The sequence below is a fragment of the Schistocerca serialis genome, chromosome 9 (genome assembly GCF_023864345.2).
Source record: "Schistocerca serialis cubense isolate TAMUIC-IGC-003099 chromosome 9, iqSchSeri2.2, whole genome shotgun sequence".
Taxonomy (NCBI): domain Eukaryota; kingdom Metazoa; phylum Arthropoda; class Insecta; order Orthoptera; family Acrididae; genus Schistocerca; species Schistocerca serialis.
The window spans coordinates 49,929,246-49,951,822 of record NC_064646.1 but is presented as its reverse complement, the minus strand read 5'-3'; the positions used below and the strand labels follow the sequence as shown (position 1 = coordinate 49,951,822).

At 37.6% G+C, this 22,577-nt stretch overlaps 1 protein-coding gene across 1 annotated transcript in view; it reads right to left on the bottom strand.

Moving 5' to 3' along the window:
- The window catches only part of LOC126418826 (protein argonaute-2-like), a 341,336-nt gene extending 329,267 nt beyond the window's left edge, over window positions 1-12,069 (bottom strand). The window contains exon 1 of the mRNA XM_050085806.1: window positions 11,990-12,069. The gene's annotated coding sequence lies outside the window, so the exon portion shown is untranslated. The remainder of the gene's footprint in view (window positions 1-11,989) is intronic.
- Window positions 12,070-22,577: the final 10,508 nt, after the last annotated feature.

The window sequence follows — 22,577 nt, the reverse complement described above, 5'->3', positions numbered from 1 at the left end:
CAATCCTAAGTGCCCGGGTTCGATTCCCAGCTGGGTCGAAGATTTTCTCCACTCAGGGACTGGGTGTTGTGTTGTTCTAATTATCATCATCATTTCATCTCCATCGACATGCAAGTCGTCGAAGTGGCGTCAACTCAAAAGACTTGCACCAGGCGAACGGTCTACCCGATGGGAGGCCCTAGTCACACGACATTTACATTTACTGGAGGTAATTAAATAATTTGTATTTGATTAGTCAATTACATATTCAATGGGTCGTTTGTATGATAGGTTACAATGACAGGTCCGACTAAATGCAATTTAATATACCATATATTTAAACATAGCTGCCTGTTGTCTACGTACAGGTGAGTTCTCAAAACTGCTGAAACATATTTAGTATACTTAGTTAACACCAGAACCAAGCTTGGATCTAATTTTTTTGCACTACATATGCTCAATGTCCCACCATGAACCATGGACCTTGCAGTTGGTGGGGAGGCTTGCGTGCCTCAGCGATACAGATAGCCGTACCGTAGGTGCAACCACAACGGAGGGGATCTGTTGAGAGGCCAGACAAACGTGTGGTTCCTGAAGAGGGGCAGCAGCCTTTTCAGTAGTTCCAAGGGCAACAGTCTGGATGATTGACTGATCTGGCCTGGTAACAATAACCAAAACGGCCTTGCTGTGCTGGTACTGCGAACGGCTGAAAGCAAGGGGAAACTACGGCCGTAATTTTTCCCGAGGGCATGCAGCTTTACTGTATGATTACATGATGATGGCGTCCTCTTGGGTAAAATATTCCGGAGGTAAAATAGTCCCCCATTCGGATCTCCGGGCGGGGACTACTCAAGAGGATGTCGTTATCAGGAGAAAGAAAACTGGCGTTCTACGGATCGGAGCGTGGAATGTCAGATCCCTTAATCGGGCAGGTAGGTTAGAAAATTTAAAAAGGGAAATGGATAGGTTAAAGTTAGATATAGTGGGAATTAGTGAAGTTCGGTGGCAGGAGGAACAAGACTTCTGGTCAGGTGACTACAGGGTTATAAACACAAAATCAAATAGGGGTAATGCAGGAGTAGGTTTAATAATGAATAGGAAAATAGGAATGCCGGTAAGCTACTACAAACAGCATAGTGAACGCATTATTGTGGCAGAGATAGATACGAAGCCCACGCCTACTACAGTAGTACAAGTTTATATGCCAACTAGCTCTGCAGATGACGAAGAAATTGAAGAAATGTATGATGAAATAAAAGAAATTATTCAGATTGTGAAGGGAGACGAAAATTTAATAGTCATGGGTGACTGGAATTCGAGTGTAGGAAAAGGGAGAGAAGGAAACATAGTAGGTGAATATGGATTGGGGGACAGAAATGAAAGAGGAAGCCGCCTGGTCGAATTTTGCACAGAGCACAACATAATCATAACTAACACTTGGTTTAAGAATCATGAAAGAAGGTTGTATACATGGAAGAACCCTGGAGATACTAAAAGGTATCAGATAGATTATATAATGGTAAGACAGAGATTTAGGAACCAGGTTTTAAATTGTAAGACATTTCCAGGGGCAGATGTGGACTCTGACCACAATCTATTGGTTATGACCTGTAGATTAAAACTGAAGAAACTCCAAAAAGGTGGGAATTTAAGGAGATGGGACCTGGATAAACTAAAAGAACCAGAGGTTGTACAGAGATTCAGGGAGAACATAAGGGAGCAATTGACAGGAATGGGGGAAATAAATACAGTAGAAGAAGAATGGGTAGCTTTGAGGGATGAAGTAGTGAAGGCAGCAGAGGATCAAGTAGGTAAAAAGACGAGGGCTAGTAGAAATCCTTGGGTAACAGAAGAAATATTGAATTTAATTGATGAAAGGAGAAAATATAAAAATGCAGTAAGTGAAACAGGCAAAAAGGAATACAAACGTCTCAAAAATGAGATCGACAGGAAGTGCAAAATGGCTAAGCAGGGATGGCTAGAGGACAAATGTAAGGATGTAGAGGCCTATCTCACTAGGGGTAAGATAGATACCGCCTACAGGAAAATTAAAGAGACCTTTGGAGATAAGAGAACGACTTGTATAAATATCAAGAGCTCAGATGGAAACCCTGTTCTAAGCAAAGAAGGGAAAGCAGAAAGGTGGAAGGAGTATATAGAGGGTCTATACAAGGGCGATGTACTTGAGGACAATATTATGGAAATGGAAGAGGATGTAGATGAAGATGAAATGGGAGATATGATACTGCGCGAAGAGTTTGACAGAGCACTGAAAGACCTGAGTCGAAAGAAGGCCCCCGGAGTAGACAATATTCCATTGGAACTACTGATGGCCGTGGGAGAGCCAGTCCTGACAAAACTCTACCATCTGGTGAGCAAGATGTATGAAACAGGCGAAATACCCTCAGACTTCAAGAAGAATATAATAATTCCAATCCCAAAGAAAGCAGGTGTTGACAGATGTGAAAATTACCGAACTATCAGCTTAATAAGTCACAGCTGCAAAATACTGACACGAATTCTTTACAGACGAATGGAAAACTAGTAGAAGCCAACCTCGGGGAAGATCAGTTTGGATTCCGTAGAAACACTGGAACACGTGAGGCAATACTGACCTTACGACTTATCTTAGAAGAAAGATTAAGGAAAGGCAAACCTACGTTTCTAGCATTTGTAGACTTAGAGAAAGCTTTTGACAATGTTGACTGGAATACTCTCTTTCAAATTCTAAAGGTGGCAGGGGTAAATTACAGGGAGCGAAAGGCTATTTACAATTTGTACAGAAACCAGATGGCAGTTATAAGAGTCGAGGGACATGAAAGGGAAGCAGTGGTTGGGAAGGGAGTAAGACAGGGTTGTAGCCTCTTCCCGATGTTGTTCAATCTGTATATTGAGCAAGCAGTAAAGGAAACAAAAGAAAAATTCGGAGTAGGTATTAAAATTCATGGAGAAGAAATAAAAACTTTGAGGTTCGCCGATGACACTGTAATTCTGTCAGAGACAGCAAAGGACTTGGAAGAGCAGTTGAATGGAATGGACAGTGTCTTGAAAGGAGGATATAAGATGAACATCAACAAAAGCAAAACAAGGATAATGGAATGTAGTCTAATTAAGTCGGGTGATGCTGAGGGAATTAGATTAGGAAATGAGGCACTTAAAGTAGTAAAGGAGTTTTGCTATTTGGGGAGCAAAATAACTGATGATGGTTGAAGTAGAGAGGATATAAAATGTAGGCTGGCAATGGCAAGGAAAGCGTTTCTGAAGAAGAGAAATTTGTTAACATCCAGTATTGATTTAAGTGTCAGGAAGTCATTTCTGAAAGTATTCGTATGGAGTGTAGCCATGTATGGAAGTGAAACATGGACGATAAATAGTTTGGACAAGAAGAGAATAGAAGCTTTCGAAATGTGGTGCTACAGAAGAATGCTGAAGATTAGATGGGTAGATCACATAACTAATGAGGAAGTATTGAATAGGATTGGGGAGAAGAGAAGTTTGTGGCACAACTTGACCAGAAGAAGGGATCGGTTGGTAGGACATGTTCTGAGGCATCAAGGGATCACCAATTTAGTATTGGAGGGCAGCGTGGAGGGTAAAAATCGTAGAGGGAGACCAAGAGATGAATACACTAAGCAGATTCAGAAGGATGTAGGTTGCAGTAGGTACTGGGAGATGAAAAAGCTTGCACAGGATAGAGTAGCATGGAGAGCTGCATCAAACCAGTCTCAGGACTGAAGACCACAACAACAACAACAACAACATGCTCAAAGTTTCTATTAAATGTTTCTCAATGGATCAGAGTTTCAGAAAGGAAATTTCTGCTTGTTATCAAATTTAGTTTGCCCATTAGTTTTCAGTAAGCAGTCACACAAGACTGTCACATAGTCTCTATAAGTATTCAGTTATCAAAAGTAACATACTTAATAAGACAAATTTGAGTATCAGTAAGAATGAGTGAAAGTATGTTGCACAACTCCTATAATGTATTTTCAATAGCCATGTAACACTGTATGATATTATGAAGCAACTTTTCTGGGAAAAAAAGAAAAAACAGATTTATGCACCACAAGAATAATGTCACATGTTGCAAGGAGACATAATTTTTTTGAAAAAAAGAAATTGTTACGTCATTCAGAACATCAGAAAAACATTGATAAGGACAAAGTCCAAAAACATTCTGTCTTAATTAACAGATTCCAACTGACTATATCTGTATAACAAGTTTTCTCTTGTTCCTGTGACATCATACGTATCTTCACGGCCACTCTTCCTCTATAGCGCACACCATATCTCCAAGGTAGGAACTGACAACATCAAGTAAACTTCTTGATTAGCAGGTACTCCAAATTAGGTATGAAGTTTATTATCGTCCCTACTTGCAGATCGATCCCTCTCATGACACATACATCCAAACAGCAGATTATATATTACCTTTGAAGACAAACTTTTCATAGTGATGATCATCATTCATCAGTGTACAAAAATGCCTGTGCAACACATCATTTCATGAAACTGATATCTTACACTACAGAATCCTCCCCTCACACGAATGATGTCATTAGTACTGTGAAACACTAACCCATCAGTAAAAATTTAAAGTTGAAATTCATTTTAATCTTCTCACTACAAGCATTACTATCATATATCCCTTCAATGAACAATCAAAGTTGAATTGTATTTTCATTCATATTTATTAACTGTGGAATTCTCCGCCATAGATTGTAACTCATAAATCAAAGGTATATATTACACTTTGATTAAGTATCTTAAGATTTTTGCCTGGCAGTCATTTTTCTCACTATGGATATGAAACCTCAGACAACAAATATTTATTATCCACGTGGATCATTACACGGTTTTACAATATTTGTGTTCTCTCGTGAACTACTCGTTAATAAGACCTACAGTCCAGTAGTAATTTAGTTGGACAGTCCATAATTCATCTAATCAAGAACATTTATTCCAGAACTCTTGTTTTTCTAGCCACGCACATAAAACTTTTGTACATCACTAGACGTATGCTACACCTTGGGCAAGAAAATTAAGAAAAGAATAGAGACTCTACAAAACTGTCAGAGCTATAAAGGAATACTGCCCTGTGTGTTTGTTACAGGGAACACCGAATTCATTGTTATGACACCAGTTAGTCCATCAAACACCTTCAGCCTTTATGAACTGCCACCAAACCAGAGGAGTTCCCTGTTTTGAACAAGTAGCAATTATTTGTTCTAGAACATTCTGTAATCAGTTTCCTATCTTTTTTGCAAACCTAGAGAATAGCATAAAAAACTCAGTTGTCTCTTTACTATGTGATATTTAATTTAGCATACCAAACAGGTTAACCAACTCACATAAATTCATCTTCCACAGAAAGATTATCTCTGTATGTTATTTATCCACAGTGACAGTGTCCCTATATTGTATCCTCCTTTTCCTCTAGGTCCACCTTTTCATCACATTGTACATACATAAAGGTTACAGTACAATATCCTGTTAATAGCATTTACCACATCACCTTCTCCTCCAATGCTCTCCGAATATATGGTGCAGCAGGTGTACATGGGTTGTCAGCCCATCATGCATACACTTCATAGCTAAGAGTATATCCTCCTTGATCCCCCCCCCCCCCCTCCCCCAATCAAAAGTGGTGGAGCTAAAACACGGCTCCACTCAGAAAAAGGAACACCTTATAATATCTCGGTTGTGTAATCCATTTTCCTGGCATAAGTTTGTTAATTTCTACTGTTTGCCACAAACTAATGTACAACTATGTACGATGTAAGGTATATTTCTTATGACACATATCTTTTGATTGCATGTATGTTATAGAGACCTTTTTCTTTTCCACTCAAATGGTCTACTAAGAAATCAGCCTTTGGATGTGAAACCCCTATAATTTTGTACAGACCTTCATAATGATGGAAAAACTTGCTCATTTCTTTCTTTAATTGTGAACTATGAAGAAAGACTTTCATTAGTAGCACTGTGTTTAAAATTAGGTCACATTAATACGTACTTTCATCTATATAAGTGTAACCAATAATATTGTACGCATATTTGAAACATGGTGGTCTACACACCAAGAAAACTTTCTTTTCTGTAATAAAACTACCATTAAATACTGAATCCTGGTCAGGTAATTATAGAAATTAACATGCATTAGGTAGTGACTCAAATTCATCTTAACACAATTCTTTCCCTTCAACAACAAACAAATAACTTGTAGATGTTCTCATTGCCTCAGATAGGTAAATAAGAGTAAGGAAATAAAACCATAAAATCTTCACCATCACCAACATCATAAACGAAAAATCTCCCAATTCAGATATTGGTTTTCAAGAGGCACACTACATTGGACAAGTACTATGGTGTCCTCAGCATAAAATAACCAAACCATCTCCAGGATTCAGGCAATAGACACATCTTAAGCCTAGGCTTCTGACTGTCATTGAACAATACTTTTATTGTTATCTGATACCAAGCATCTACTTAAACAGCACGCCTGAGATAATGCAGCATACACTACTGATGAACCTTACTATTTCTACAGAGAATAAATTACAATACACAGTGAAATGTCAAAGAAACTGGTATAGGCATGTGTATTTAAATACAGAGATATGAAAACAGGCAGATTACGGTACTGCAATCAGTAACGTCTATATAAGACAGCTTCTGGCACAGTTGTTAGATCAGTACAGCAGCTATGATGGCAGGTTATAAAGATTTAAATGAGTTTAAATGTGTGATTATAGTCAGCACACGAATGATGGGATTCAGCATCTCCGAGGTAGCAATGAAGTGGGGATTTTCCCTTACGACCATGTCACGAGTATATCATGAATATCACGAATCCGGTAAAACATCAAATCTCCAACATCGCTGCGTCTAGAAAAAGATCCTGCAAGAAATGGAACAACAATGACTGAAGAGAATCATTCAACATGACAGAAGTACAACCCTTCTGCAAATTGCTGCAGATTTCAATTCTGGGACATCAACAAGTGTCAGTGTGTGAACCATTCAATGAAACATCATAGATATGGGCTTTCGGAGCTGAAGGCCCCTTCGTGTATCCTTGATGACTGCACGACACAAAACTTTACACCTCACCTGGGTCCGTCAACACAGCATTGAACTGTTGATGACTGGAAACATGTTGCCTGGTCGGACGAGTCTTGCTTCGAATTGTATCGAGCGGATGAATGTGTACGGGTATGGAGACAACTTCATGATTCCATGGACCTTGCATGTCAGCTGGGGACTGTTCAAGCTGGTGGGGGCTCTGTAGTGGTCTGGGGCATGTGCAGTTGGAGTGATATGGCACCCCTGATGCATCTAGATATGCCTCCGACAGGTGACACACACGTAAGCATCCTGTCTGATCACCTGCATTCCAACAGACTTGCGCAATTTGAGAAGGGCAATGCAACACCCCATACATCCAGAATTGCTACAGAGTACCTCCAGGAACACTCTTCTGAGTTTAAACACTTCCGCTGGCCACCAAACTCCCCACACATGCACATTATTGAGCATATCTGGGATGTCTTGCAACGTGGTGTTCAGAAGAGCTCTCCACCCCCTCGTACTCTTAGGGATTTATGGCATGGTGTCAATTCAATTCCCTCTAGCACTACTTCAGACATTAGTCTGAGTCTATGCCACATCGTGTTGCGGCACTTCTGCGTGCTCGCGGTGTCCCTACACAATATGAGGTAGGTGTACCACTTTCTTTGGCTCTTCAGCACAGTTTATGTAAAAGACTTTCATACAATACTATTCCAATAAAATCTGTATTCCTGTTCCAATACTTTGTAAAAGAAACAATAAAAGCCACAATATGCTTTGGTACATTCACTCATATCCAACCTTGTCTGACATAGGCTATGCTCAAGGCTTCAATCTTCATCAACATTGTTTCAGTTACAGTATCTTTCAAAGCTGGGCTTCTGAGCATGGTATAATTTGGCACACTCCCATGGACATGTAAATGTTGTTTTTTTTAATCAATTTCCTTAGTTTTAGTTAATTTATCCCACATTTTCTATGTTTCACTATCTGTTCTATACTGTTTTTTGCCTTAGAATGAGGTGTACCTCCAGATGATACATTCTTTTCTTGTACTTCGTTATTGACTAAATCAACTACAAGCTTCACCACAGCAGCAAGGATAGAGGCTGACATTGCAACTACATCCAAATCATTACTTTCTACATCTACATTCTGCAAACTACTGTGAAGTGCATGGCAGAGAACACGTCTCATTGTGTTAGTTAGTACGGTTCCTTCCCTTTCCATTCACATATGGAACACTGGAAGAATCATTGTTTAAATGCCTCTGTGCATCTGTAATTAAGCTAATCTTGTCCTCTCTTACGCCTATGTGAGCAATACGTAGGAGGTTATAATATATTCCTAGGGTCATCAATTAAAGCCAGTTGTTGACGCTTTTTAAATAAGCTTTCTCGGGGTAGTTTAGATCTATCTTCAAGGGTCTACCAATTTAGCTTTTTGATTGAATGACTGATTGATTTATTTATTAATCCATGTAAGAATTTACATATAATATACTACAATTTATACACATAAAATTAGTATTTACACACATTTTTGAGGTATCTTACATTAGTTTCATATCCTTATGTAATTTCCTTATATTACTGTACAATTCTGGATTTCATATTATAATTACTTCCTCATGTATTACAATGCAGGCTACTTTAATTACGCTACATGTTTTAATTCAGATGTCCGTTACTGCGTAATAACTTTTATTAAATACTTTTGGAAATGTTTAAGGCAGTGAACCCTACTGCCACTCTTGGTTATTATACGAATTGCTCTTTTCTGTAATTTGAAAACTGTTTGAATATTTTTACTGTTGGCTTCCCAAAATGTTATTCCATAGGTAATAACAGAGTGGATATAAGAAAAATATACAGATCTGACACATGTAGTATCACACACTGCAATCGGAATTCTAAGAGCATTGCATGCTGTAGCGATTCTGTTAGTAAGTATTTTAATATGTTCTTCCCACTTAAACTGACTGTCAACATGCATACCAAGAAATTTTGTGTAGTCTACACATTCTATAGTTTCGTCGTTTGACTTAAAGTTGTCATAGTGTGGTTTTTTGCAGATATAGAAGTTAACAGCATTTGTTTCTTTAAAAAATTTAGTGTTAGTTTATTATTGGATGCCCACTCACGTACACTGTTTAGTGTTTGTTCGGCTTTTTCTTTTAGTGCATCTGGTGATTTGTCACTGATTAGAACATTTGAGTCATCTGCAAACAATATTGTTTGTCCATGCTTGATGCTCTGTGGGAAGTCGTTTATGTAAATGAGGAATAGTACTGGGCCAAGGACACTACCCTGTGGGACACCTATATTTACATAATTTGGGTCTGAAGTATACTTTACAATATAGTTTGAGCAACTTGAAATATGTGAGATTTCAGTTATCTGTCTTCTATTTTTTAGATATGACTAGAACCACTTTTTCACAAGCCCCCTTATTCCCAGGTCATCTAACTTATTTAACAATATGTTGTGGTCTACTGTATCAGATAGGTTGTATTTCCCAGTATTTTAACAATAAACCAAAGTCTACCACCTGCTTTATCCTTGACTGAGGCTATGTGATCATACCATTTCATATCCAAATGAAGTATTACACCCAGGTATTTGTACAAGGTGGCCAATTCCAACTGTGACTCATTGATATAGTAGTCACAGGGTACTACATTTCTTTGTTTTGTGAAGTGCACAATTTCACATTTACCAAAATTTAAAGCAAGTTGCCAATCTTTGCACCACTTTGAAATCTTATCGAGATCTGACTGAATATTCATGCAGCTTCTTTCAGACAGTACTTTAGATAAAAGCATCAACTATAAAAATCTGTTTCTGTAGCAACACTTTCACATACACAATCTGTTTTCTTAACTCATAATTTAAACACTGTTTTTGTAACTTATTCCTTGTTTTATTATCAGTATGTTAACCATGCCATGTTACATAAATATAATCAAACTGCTTGGGCTAAGTTTCCAAAAATTGCACATAAATATCACTGTCATAAATTGGCTTGTTTAACAAAGCAAGTTAAGACCAATTTTCACTGGATGACCTTGTACATCAGAGATGCTTCCCACACAATATAATTAAATTTGTTTCTAAGCATATCAATGTTTTTGGATGAGTAGACATCATAAATCTTACACAGCATGTCCCAAACATCACTGGTGGTTTTGCCTTCATCAACCTGAAGCAAAGTCTTAGGTCCAAATTACAAAATTAGGCATTTTCTTGCCTTTTCATTAGGCTTTGTTTTACACCCAGATCGGTTTCATAATTTTGAGCACTTTCTTCTGGTGTAACCAATTTACCTTTAATAATGTCAAGATTTTGATCACCTTCTGAAATTATTTAAATACAATTCACTATGTTCCACAATTTCCTTCACCTTTCAATTTTTGAATTTATTGTGTGCCATTATCTTGTCTTCTGCATTTCTATAATGTCAAGGTATCATCAAAATCTGTTACAACTGTTGCACTTTAGGCCACAAACATTACCATACATGCTCAAACAGCCAAAGCACGCAAACCACAACTCCATAACCACGTGTTTCTATAATGTCATGTAACTACTTCAAAAGAATGTTAATAATATTAGTGACTAAATATATTAAAAATAATATTTAAAAGCAGTAGCTTCTTGATCGCTTACAGTGATTTTTAATTAGGTGTGATTGCGCAGTATATTGTAAAATGTTTAATACAAATGTCATTGTTAACATACATGTCTTTTTAAATATTTTATGTACAAACAAATGTGTAAAAGTAATATAAACATTAAGGGTTTTAAATATGCCGAAGTAGCATTTCCCAAAACTTCAGCACATCAAACCGTACTTACAATGATGTGCTTTGGAGCTATCTTACTGTAGTGGGTCAATAAAACTGTATAATTTCGTAATACGCAAGTAGAAATTCGAAAACGACCAATGCGGTTTATTCGCTCTTTGGTTTAGAAAACAGATAAGATAAAAATAAAACCACCTGTGCATTAATTTGTGATCTGTACGTGCTACTCTCTCAGAGGCTACTTATTTATTTTGGTTTATAAGCTCTTAAATTTGTGGATCGACATATAAGACAAAAATTAACCCATCTGCCCAGTAATTCGATTTGTGCCTGCTACTGCTACTTAAGATCGGCTGTTGCCACACCCTCTAGCCAAGTTCTTGACACATTCCTCTGCGAGACGTAAATACCACGTGTTCCGATTCTTACGCTGTTTAATCATGTCCAGAGATCTCTTAACTTTATGAATGCCACACAGTTTTTTAAATACGACTGCTTGTTAACCACAGGCTATATATGAGTGCAAATATATTTCAATGTTATTCTTCGTAACCTTTATTTCATAACTAACTGTGTACAACACATTTGAAGATGTAAAAATTAATTCCATGAACATGTCATATAGCGTTTCCAGCCAATGATTACCACGTGCTTATGTGAAGAATTTCCTCAAAACATTATACCATGTAACAATGATAATAAATACGACTGCCGCATGAGCCTGTCCGCACGTTTTCGTCAATACGCTGGAATTCAATATAAACTTCAGACTCTGGTATAGAGGTGGGCCAAACGGTTATTCTGGAGTAACCGTTGCAACGAAAAAAAAACAGTAACACTTGTCCATCTACGTCGGAAAACAATTGTCTATCACAGCTGTACCTAATGCAATCCAAGCTGTCTGGCAAAGTTTCAGTGCCATGCATAATTATTCTCATTATGAATTGCGTAGACGTCATGAAAACTAATATACCAAGGTTTAACTATATTTTTCGATTTTTTTCTAGTCCGACAATTCTTAACTACGGTACATCCGTATGGATAATTCCTCATAAGCACTATAACGCAGATTTCATACTAACTAAATTCACTACTGTTATGTGGTACAGAGCTATTAACATCTGCAATACTCACCTCTACACTTACTTATACAACGACGTGGAGTGGACACAGTGAGCCTTTACGACTATATCTTTATCTGGTGACGGTAAAAAAAAATCGGGGGATACCCGAAGGCGTCAACTTATTGCTGATTGGCTGACTAACATTTCATCAGTCAGCGTAATATTGCAAGGCCTGGGTGTCACGTATTTAAGCAAATAAGAAAATAAGGCTTTATCATCTTTCGGGAGAAGAATATTCACGTATCGAGTAGTTTTGTAATAATATGATGTCAGTTTTGATCGAATAGCTATCACGGATAGTCATGACCACACGAAAGTGTCCGAGTCGATTGTACCTGCCCGAAATCTGTTTGAGACCTGGCCAATGGAGTCAGGACAGGCTCAAGAAAGTTCTTACGGCGATCGCCTTTCTTTGTCAAAGAAATGTGATGATGAAATAGGGAACTTTGTCAAATGTCGTCAAATATTTGATCAATTCTAGGGCCTTGTTGATCAAAGAAGTCGCTTGTCTTCTGTTCACTGCAATGTGACATGTTACCACGTGGAGCGCTAGCATCGCTGCATCCAAAAAGTTATGGGCCAGGGCCATACATTGGTGTTCTGTGCAGCCAAGTTGAAGTGTGCATACAGCTGATTAGCTGAAGTAGGAAGTACGTAGTGACGGAAGTTGTACGTCAAAGGTCAAGTGATTATATGCCGGGATTGATTTTAATAGCCCTGGATTTAACGGAACAGTGGAGTGAATTAAAATATATTCATCTCGCGATAGAATAATGTTATATTATAGTGACTTATTTTAATCCTCTGATTTGATTTCGACCCTATTAGCAAAGCAAGCAGAACTTTGAAGTCATTATTAAACAAATTGCGGTTTTACAAGACAGATTTTTTTTTCAATTCTTGAGTTTATTTTTCAACTATTGTTCTAACCTTCTCCGCGGAGGCGGTCAATTTAAAATTTCAACTGTTCGTTTAACTTCAGTTTTCATGTCCTCGTACGTATGGCATTAAGAGATCATGATGCCCTACTAAATAGCGTATTTTAAGAGAATACGCTAGTGAAACTGATATCCAGAAAACCACAATTAAAAGATTAATACCAGATTGGTCTACTTCACCGTGAATCTGGCCAGGTGTATGCGCACTATAACTTGGATTACCAGTGCGTTTTACGACATTCGATATAAAATTGCTGTATTCTATCGTGTTTTGTTTCGTGTATGACATTATTTTCGAACTATTACTGCTATATTTCGAAAATACGTACATATTTACTTGAAAGTGACAGACAATGAGCAGTCGAAACTGCTAGTTGTGTAGAACATTACATTGCGTCTACAAGACATATTTCGACATTTGTGTGTTACCTTCTCTAGGCCTCACGTCATTTCCGAATTAGAGTTGTATAAGTCTGAAATATACATGGTGTCATTCTTTGCGTTATTACGGATTGGCAACATACAGTATTTTATCATCATCAACCACCACCAACCTAAGAAAAGAGAAATGGGAACAATGATTAGTACAAAGCCAGCAGATGTGTGTAGAAGAGCTGCCTTTCCAACATTCATCTATTTCATATCTTGATAGTGTCTATATGCTGAGCACTTCCAAGCATGTAGAAAATAACAGCAATTAATAGAATACCCATAGTATGTCAACAAACATAAAATGAATCTCCATGTTAATACGACAGAAATCCTTCCCTTTGTTTTTTTTTTTTTTTTTTTTTTTTTTTTTTTTTTTTTTTTTTCCAACGGGGATTGAAATGTTCCACTTGTCAAAATAATTAAATACATTGTTTTACCCTTGTTTATGGAGAATTTAAAAACCCTTTTGCTTGATAATTGTTCTTAAAATGAATCTTTCTTAACATATAAGATAAAAGAAACACAACATTAGCAAATACAAAAATAAAAGAGGGAAACAATTATGCAAACTGTGAGTGAAAGTTTTTCTTGTATACACAACTTAAATATGCCAATTATTTAATTTGCTACTCTGTGTGAGGAAGGGGAACGTGGAATTGCCATGACAGATTTTTGCCTTTCATGTAATTATGTCAAACCATTTTTCCCTTTTTGTTATTTCGTTCCCTTCGCCCCATGTGGGCAGGGGGTGGGCTGTGAGCAGTTACAAGTCCTCGCTGTTCAACCATTTGGAAGTAAAATATTAAAACATGTTATAAAATTTGGCAGTATGGTTGACAAAATGAATGTTTGACATAATAAAAGGACACATATTCAGTTGTATTATTTAAGATACAAAAGACAGATTTCTTGGTTAGTTAAAAGATTTGAGCAGTGACAAGTGAGGAAACTTGGGGGTGTGTAGCATCAAGTTTACAGATAACATAGGATATTCGGAGGTGTTCAAGATTTAAAAGGAGAGTGGGGAGTTTTATAAGGTGGTAGAGGATCAGGGTGGTGGTGGATAAGTGGATTTGAAAGGCTAGGCAGAGTCAATGGCATTTGAGAATCTGTAGGGCATGATAAAAGGAAGGAGAAAGAGAAGTGCCACATTTGTATAGCAGTATGTCAGATCTTGGTTGATCCATCTATATATGAATGTACCATCACATCTGGTGATTGTCATCTATCATCATATCTTAATATACCTATAGAGTTTATCAAAATATACATACATTGTTGGAAAATGATTGGGAGAACTAAAATAGAAATAACAATATGGAGAAAATGTGTTTTTGAATGTTACTGAGCAGTAACTGCACTTTCTCTGGCTATTTTATGACTTATATTAGTAGCCTAATTTGGAACTGTACAGAGATAGATTGAAGGTAACACATATTATTTTGGCATTTCCTGACTTTTACATCATGTTGCACCAGAAACAATATGATTTTGACAGACCTTTTATGTGTCAGTGCTACTACACGTGATATTTTGTTAGTAGGCAAATTATAATACATTAACTACCAAATACTGCACTTTAGCACTGTAAGTATTAAATCCAGCATGGCTTTGAAGGTTCAGTTTATATATTTATTTATTTTATATATCTAAAAACAAAGATGATGTGACTTACCAAACGACGGCGCTGGCAGGACGATAGACACACAAACAAACATACACACAAAATTCAAGCTTTCGCAACCAATGGTTGCTTCATCAGGAAAGAGGGAAGGAGAGGGAAAGACGAAAGGATGTGGGTTGTAAGGGAGAGGGGTAAGGAATCATTCCAATCCCGGGAGCGGAAAGACTTACCTTGGGGGGAAAAAAGGACAGATACACACACACACACACACACACACACACACACACACACACACACACACACACACACAGATATATATATATATATCCAACCGCACATACACAGACACAAGCAGACATTTGCCTTTACAAATGTCTGCTTGTGTCTGTGTATGTGCGGATGGATATGTGTGTGTGTGTGCGAGTATATACCTGTCCTTTTTTCCCCCAAGGTAAGTCTTTCCGCTCCCGGGATTGGAATGACTCCTTACCCTCTCCCTTACAACCCACATCCTTTCGTCTTTCCTTCCCTCTTTCCTGATGAAGCAACCGTTGGTTGCGAAAGCTTGAATTTTGTGTGTATGTTTGTGTTTGTTTGTGTGTCTATCGACCTGCCAGTGCTTTCATTTGGTTAGACTTACCAAACGAAAGCGCTGGCACGTCGATCGACACACAAACAAACACAAACATACACACAAAATTCAAGATGAGTTTTATTAATTCATATCATTAATTCATCTTTGTTTTTAGATATGTATTTTTCCCACGGGGAATGTTTCCCTCTATTATATTCATATTATTTATTTATTTTGTTTTATATGATATCCACCTGCTAAACAGCTACCAATACTTTTTTTTTCTGCATACATTCATGATATAAAAGTTACATATTCTTATATAATCATTTATAACAAGAATGAAAATAAAACATTTATGTGATAGACATATATAATCATTCAAGGCAAATGCAACTATATACTGATGCCTGTGGCTTGCAGATATGTTCTTATAATGTAGAAAATCCTTATATCATTCACATTTTATTGGATAGTAATGGATATCAACAATGGACTAGGAACAGGGAAAACAGAACGGTTAAATCCAATACCGATATTTTAGCTATGAGTAAGCATTGTCTTTTGGTATTTGTTCTATCTCAGTTATTATAGGTTTCTTTTGTTTTACACTAATCACATGGTAAAAAACGAGAATATCAGTTTGCCGTAGCAGCACTGCTAAATTGCCTGTTTAAATAAAACCCTTTAAAAACGAGTAATGTTTATTCACAAAATTTCCATTGGTTGAAACATTGGGTTATTACAGAAAGTGGAAAAAGCGTTCAATGCTGTTTTAATTAGTGCCCATAGTTACAACAAGCAACAGAATCAACGCATAAAAAGCGGCACAGAGACACTACTGTACCTGTTATCGAGTGGCGTGGTTTATTAGACAGTACACATGTACTTGGTGTGTGCAAGACTTGCCCCCATTTAGCCGATACTTAAGTTTCTCACTGTCGTTCTTGGACATTGGCAGTACTGCTGAATGGCACCTCCCTAATTTGGAAGTGTTTGCTTTAAAAGATGAAAAACTGGAGGAGGCACAACAAACTTGTGACATAATGCAAGGAGAAAACAGCTAATGAAGAGAAGGCAAATTTGATTGATATACTTTAAATGAAACTGACATGCTATAAATTTGGGATAATAACTGAAGCTTTAATTTAGTGGTTGCTTCAGGGTGAAAAACTGATACCATTCAAAAGTGAAGATGTGGGGAAGCCATCAGCTTGTGACCTCCTTCTCTCACCATCGTTGCATCTGTCCCCTTCACCTTCATCCTCTTTTCTGGAAACAATGAGACCAATTTCTGCCACAGCCTCAAAACCATATCGATCAAAATCTCTTATTTGTCCACCTTCATTATAATTTTTCAATCTTTATTTGAAGTCTACATTTATTCCGGGTAATAATATAAGTGAAACCCGGAAATTGCTTATTTCAGAAAACTGTTATTTTGAGTAGTTTTTAACAGCCAGGTTACACTGGAAACCAAAAAACCGATATCACCAAAAACCAATTGTTTCAGCTATTACCCCCATCCCTTGCAACTTGCGACATAATTTTGTTTTGCTGTATGTGGTGTACACTAATATTACCCAATTTAAGTTGGCTTCTTCTTCACCGTCATGACTGGATGTAGTGCAATCAATAACTAATTGTATAAAGTTGTCTGGTGTAACATCCATGTCCTAATTACATTCTTATTATGGACTTTTGGTTGCACTCAGTTTTGAAGAATCCTGAAGTCTCATGTGTCACCAAGCTGGAATAACATGCTGAAAAAAAGATTCAAATTATGTAAACTGAAATGAGTTTTGAAGGTTGTTAATCCCAATATATTTTCACTTTATTATAGTCAGTAGCTAGCTCCAGTTTAACAATTCAGTGTATACAAGTAAACAAAAGTGCTTCTCCTCCTTAGGAACACTATAAGGTAGAAGAATCACATAACTACTAAACAATGTCACAGGTGTGGTTAAAAGTCACAGTGGCAGAATATGTGACAACAGAAATAAGATCGTAACAGTGCACATGAAATAGTTAAGGTAATCTCATAATAAAAAAACACTGTCCCAGATATATTGTTAGCAGAATATTAGCACTCTGAAGTCACAAGTTCACAGTTTCACATGAGATTTTCAAGAGAAATGGCATTACTCAGTTTTATACTCTTTACAAATGTAGTTATTGCACAGAATATGTTGAAGGGCAAAGCATTACTTTAACCAACACATTTAGTTTAGTAATATACAGAGTTTCATACAGCTTGACATATTGGTGCTAAATGAGAAGGCACCAGTCACAAACTATTAATGAGAACTGACATAGACATGTTAACTGTGTATGAATCAAACAATGGAAAATCCATGATGGAATGTAACAATATTATAAGAAAGAAAGTTGCTACTCACCATATAGTGGATATGCCGATTCAGATAGGCACAACAAAAACACTCGCACAATTATAGTTGTCTGAGACTGCAGTCGTGTGTGTGTGTGTGTGTGTGTGTGTGTGTGTGTGTGTGTGTTGTTGACGAAGGCCTTAACGGCCGAAAGCTATAATTGTGAGTGTCTTTTTGGTGTGTCTATCTGTGACTCAGCATCTCTTCTATATGGTGAGTAGCAACTTTCTTTCTCATAATATTGTTAACTGTGTATGATTACATATGACCTCTCAGACAGTCTGTCATACATATGTTAACTGTACATTGGCTGACACTGAACTGGCAATTCTGGGAGAGGGGTTATTATACAAATACAAGAGTAAGAACATCTACATTTATACTCTGCTAGCCACCCAACGGTGTGTGGCGGAGGGCACTTTACGTGCCACTGTCATTGTCTCCCTTTCCTGTTCCAGTCGCATAGTTCGCCGGAAGAACGACTGCCGGAAAGCCTCCGTGCGCGCTCGAATCTCTCTAATTTTACATTTGTGATCTCCTCGGGAGGTGCGAAACGAAATTACATCTCTATCATTAAAACTTTCTAGTCCAGGTACACTTGGAACTCCGCTACCTCCTCTTACTATGGCAACTGTCAACCATCCATTCCCTTGAGAAAAGGTATCGTTTATGTCCAAACTAAAATTAAGAGAACATCCAAGAAACACACATGGTCCATCAACAAGCACATTTGCTGCAACACTCTTCACTGGAATGCGATTTTTCTTGTTGCCTGTAGTTGTCAGTTCGATGTTTTCTATATTTTTGTACACTGTTATGCGACGACGAGGTCGGTATCTCCTGTACGGCATGTTGGCAGCGTTCAATGCAGTTGCCTGTGCAGCAGCAACACACAGACCGAGCGTAGCACGGCAGCGCGCTCGCTTATATACTACAGGCAACAAGAAAAATCGCATTCCAGTCAAGAGTGTTGCAGCAAATGTGCTTGTTGATGGACCATGTGTGTTTCTTGAATGTTCTCTTAATTTTAGTTTGGACATAAACGATACCTTTTCTCAAGGGAATGGATGGTTGACAGTTGCCATAGTAAGAGGTGGTAGTGGAGTTCCAAGTGTACCTGGACTAGGGGGAAGCAATTATTCGATATCTCATCCAGAAATGCACCCTCTCGAAACCTGGACAGCAAGCTACACCGCAATGCAGAGCATCTCTCTTGCAGAGTCTGCCACTTGAGTTTGCTAAAAGTCTCCATAACGCTATCACGCTTACCATATGACCCTGTGACAAAATGTGCTGCTATTCTCTGGATCTCCTCTGTCAACCCGACCTGGTACAGATCCCACACTGATGAGCAATACTCAAGTATAGGTCGAACGAGAGTTTTGTAAGCCACCTCCTTTGTTGATGGACTACATTTTCTAAGGACTCTCCCAATGAATCTCAACCTGGCACCCACTTTACCAAAAATTAATTTTATATGATCATTCCATTTCAAATCGTTCTGTGAAAAACAATGGTCTCATAACACTCCCCTGTGGCACGCCAGAGGTTACTTTAACGTCTGTAGACGTTTCTCCATTGAGAACAACATGCTGTGTTCTGTTTGCTAAAAACTCTTCAATCCAGCCACACAGCTGGTCTGATATTCCGTAGGCTCTTACTTTATCAGGCGACAGTGCGGAACTGTATCGAATGCCTTTCGGAAGTCAAGGAAAATGGCATCTACCTGGGAGCCTGTATCTAATATTTTCTGAGTCTCATGAACAAATAAAGCGAGTTGGGTCTCTCACGATCGCTGTTTCCAGAATCCATGTTGATTGCTACAGAGTAGATTCTGAGTTTCCAGAAGTGACATGATACGCGAGCAAAAAACATGTTCTAAAATTCTACAACAGATCGATGTCAGAGATATAGGCCTATAGTTTTGCGCATCTGCTTCACGACCCTTCATGAAAACTGGAACTACCTGTGCTCTTTTCCAATCATTTGGAACCTTCCGTTCCTCTAGAGACTTGCAGTACACGGCAAGGGGGGCAAGTTCTTTCGTGTACTCTGTGTAGAATCGAATAGCTCTGCGAAATAGGGCATTCCTCGACAAGAGGAATCTACTAATATCAAACATAAGCCTTTAATCTGAGGAAGAAATTTCTAAGAATGTAGATTTGGAGCACAGCATTGTATGGTAGTGTGACGAAGCAAGCTGGGATGATTTTAATTCCCCTTGTGTTTTGACATCTGCCTCCTTAAATTCATTTTTTTAACTTTTAACATTTTACCATTAACATACATGAGTATAATCTGAATTTTCATAAAAGAGAAAGGTTGGCCCTCAGTTTTAAAGAATTTAACACCAGATCTAATTTTGTACTTAGTTTTATGTATGTAATTGAATTTCTTATTTATTTTAACTATTCCTGGTTAGTATCTTTTGTTATAGGGTGAAATCAGTAATTGTTTCGTAACTTAAATTCTGTTGTTGACATACAAACAAATATAAATTTTGTAATAATTGTAAACATTTGGAAGAGGAAATGCTAGTAATCTTAAAGTATCTATTTGGATATATTTGAAAACATGTTAGCAAAGCCAGTCCTTAATTAATTCCAAAGTAATTAACAGTTTTGTCAAAAGTATTGTTTGTGTAACAATATCTGTTAGTTTCATCATTTAAACAAATAATTCAGCTTAACCCTCGCAGTAGAAGAAACTGTTGAAAAGACAGAATTTTTCGATGTATTCAGTTAATTTAATAAGTTAAGTTTTAATTGTAATTACTGTAAATTTAACATTGAACAAAATGTAGTTTCAGTACATATTATTGTGATGATATATAAGGGCCCGATTTTTGGTCATGAGACTGTCAGTCCGTGGATGAGTTTCAGATGAGGAACTTGCGTTGCTTAGAACGACGACAATGTATCAACTTAACAGTGAAATAAGTGTTAAACCAATAGGCCATGTATTAAAGCAATGATAGTGACTGTTCAATTTATTTGAAGGACTGTGAACTATGTGCTTATGTTTTTGCTGCTCGTAGATGTTCAACAGAAAGCTATTGTAGCAGTATGTGGAGGTTCACCTGCAAACTATTAATGAGGCTTATTGTAAATTTAAACAATAGTGCACTGGCCATACTTATATAACTGTGTATTATTGGGGGGTTGTGCAAAGTGAAAGTAAACTATGGTGAAACGCAAATGTGTACCTGTTGGCTACATTATTTACAATAGGCAGTGTCCAAATTACAAACCCCATTTTTCAGCCAGTGTAGCAATGCAGCACGTCGACACTGAGGACAACAAATGAAATAAATAAAGCAGGCAGAACCGCTACAGTAGTGAAACTCGGACAGTGGGAAACCTGGAACAGAAGAAAAATGAAGCATATGAGATGTGATGCTACAGATTAATATTGAAAATTAGGTGGACTGATAAGATAAGGAAATCAGAGGTTCTCCACAGAATTAGCCGGAAAAGGAATATGTGGAAAACACTGACAAAAAGAAGGGACAGGATATCTGCTAAGACCTCAGGGAATAAATTCTGTGGTACTGGAGGGTAACAACTGTAGAGGAAGACAGAGATCTGAAACATTGATTGTTTTTAAAAGTCTGTTGTCACGTACATCAAGAGGTCACATTTCAATCACATGATGTTCAGCTCAATTATACTCCCCAGTAATTTGGAGGAGAATGTCTAGCCATGTACTAACCAGGACGAATAAATTGCATCCACATGTGGGTTTTAAAGGTGCTGTTTGGATGTTCCACAATTCTCACTTTTATGTGGGAGAATACTAAGTAGTGATTTATTCTGTATTACTCCATTTCCAACTTGAAATAATTATTGTAAAACAGACCACCGTGGTGAGTTTGCAGGTTTTCAGAACATCAATTCATCCCAGTCTGTAGCAATTGATCAAACCCAGTGCCGCTTCCCGAACTTTGACTTCACAGAAAGGGCCCATGCAAATTTGGAATGTGTATCTATAATCATTAAGATATATTTAAACCTTCCATTCAGTCATGAATATTCTCTAATATCCATGAGATCAGCCTGCCATAAATCATCAGATCCACATATTATGACTCATTTGCACGGGAACACGAGCAGATCTGTTGAGTTCATGGACCACTGCCTTCATTATTATTCAATAATGCATCTCTCTCAAAGCTCCAGAATGATTGATATTATTTCATTTATGTGAGCTGCATTCCCTGCGGTGACTGATGCTGTCAGTCTTTGCATTCAGTCTATGATTTCATTAGGATCATTGTAATGCGACAGTGACTAATGTCCTGTTGCACCACAAAATAACGATGTAGTTAGAAGCAGGTGTTGTGAGTATTATCCAGATGATGATTGTGAACATAATAAAATGTGCTGTGGGCAGTGTAAATAGGAAGATCCATTTGGACAACTAGGACCTGGTTGAACTTCTTGTATGGTACTTAAGATCTGTCATTTCACAGACATATTCAGGTGCTGAGGTATTTTGTTGAAGGTGCTGACCAAAGATAAGGAAAATAATCTAACTTATCTGACATCTTTTGTTTGACCATTTGCTGCACAGCTTCTGCTGATGTTCGCAGCATGACCATTTGTCGTCTACCAGTTTCAGCTTGTGCCGTCCTCGTCTTA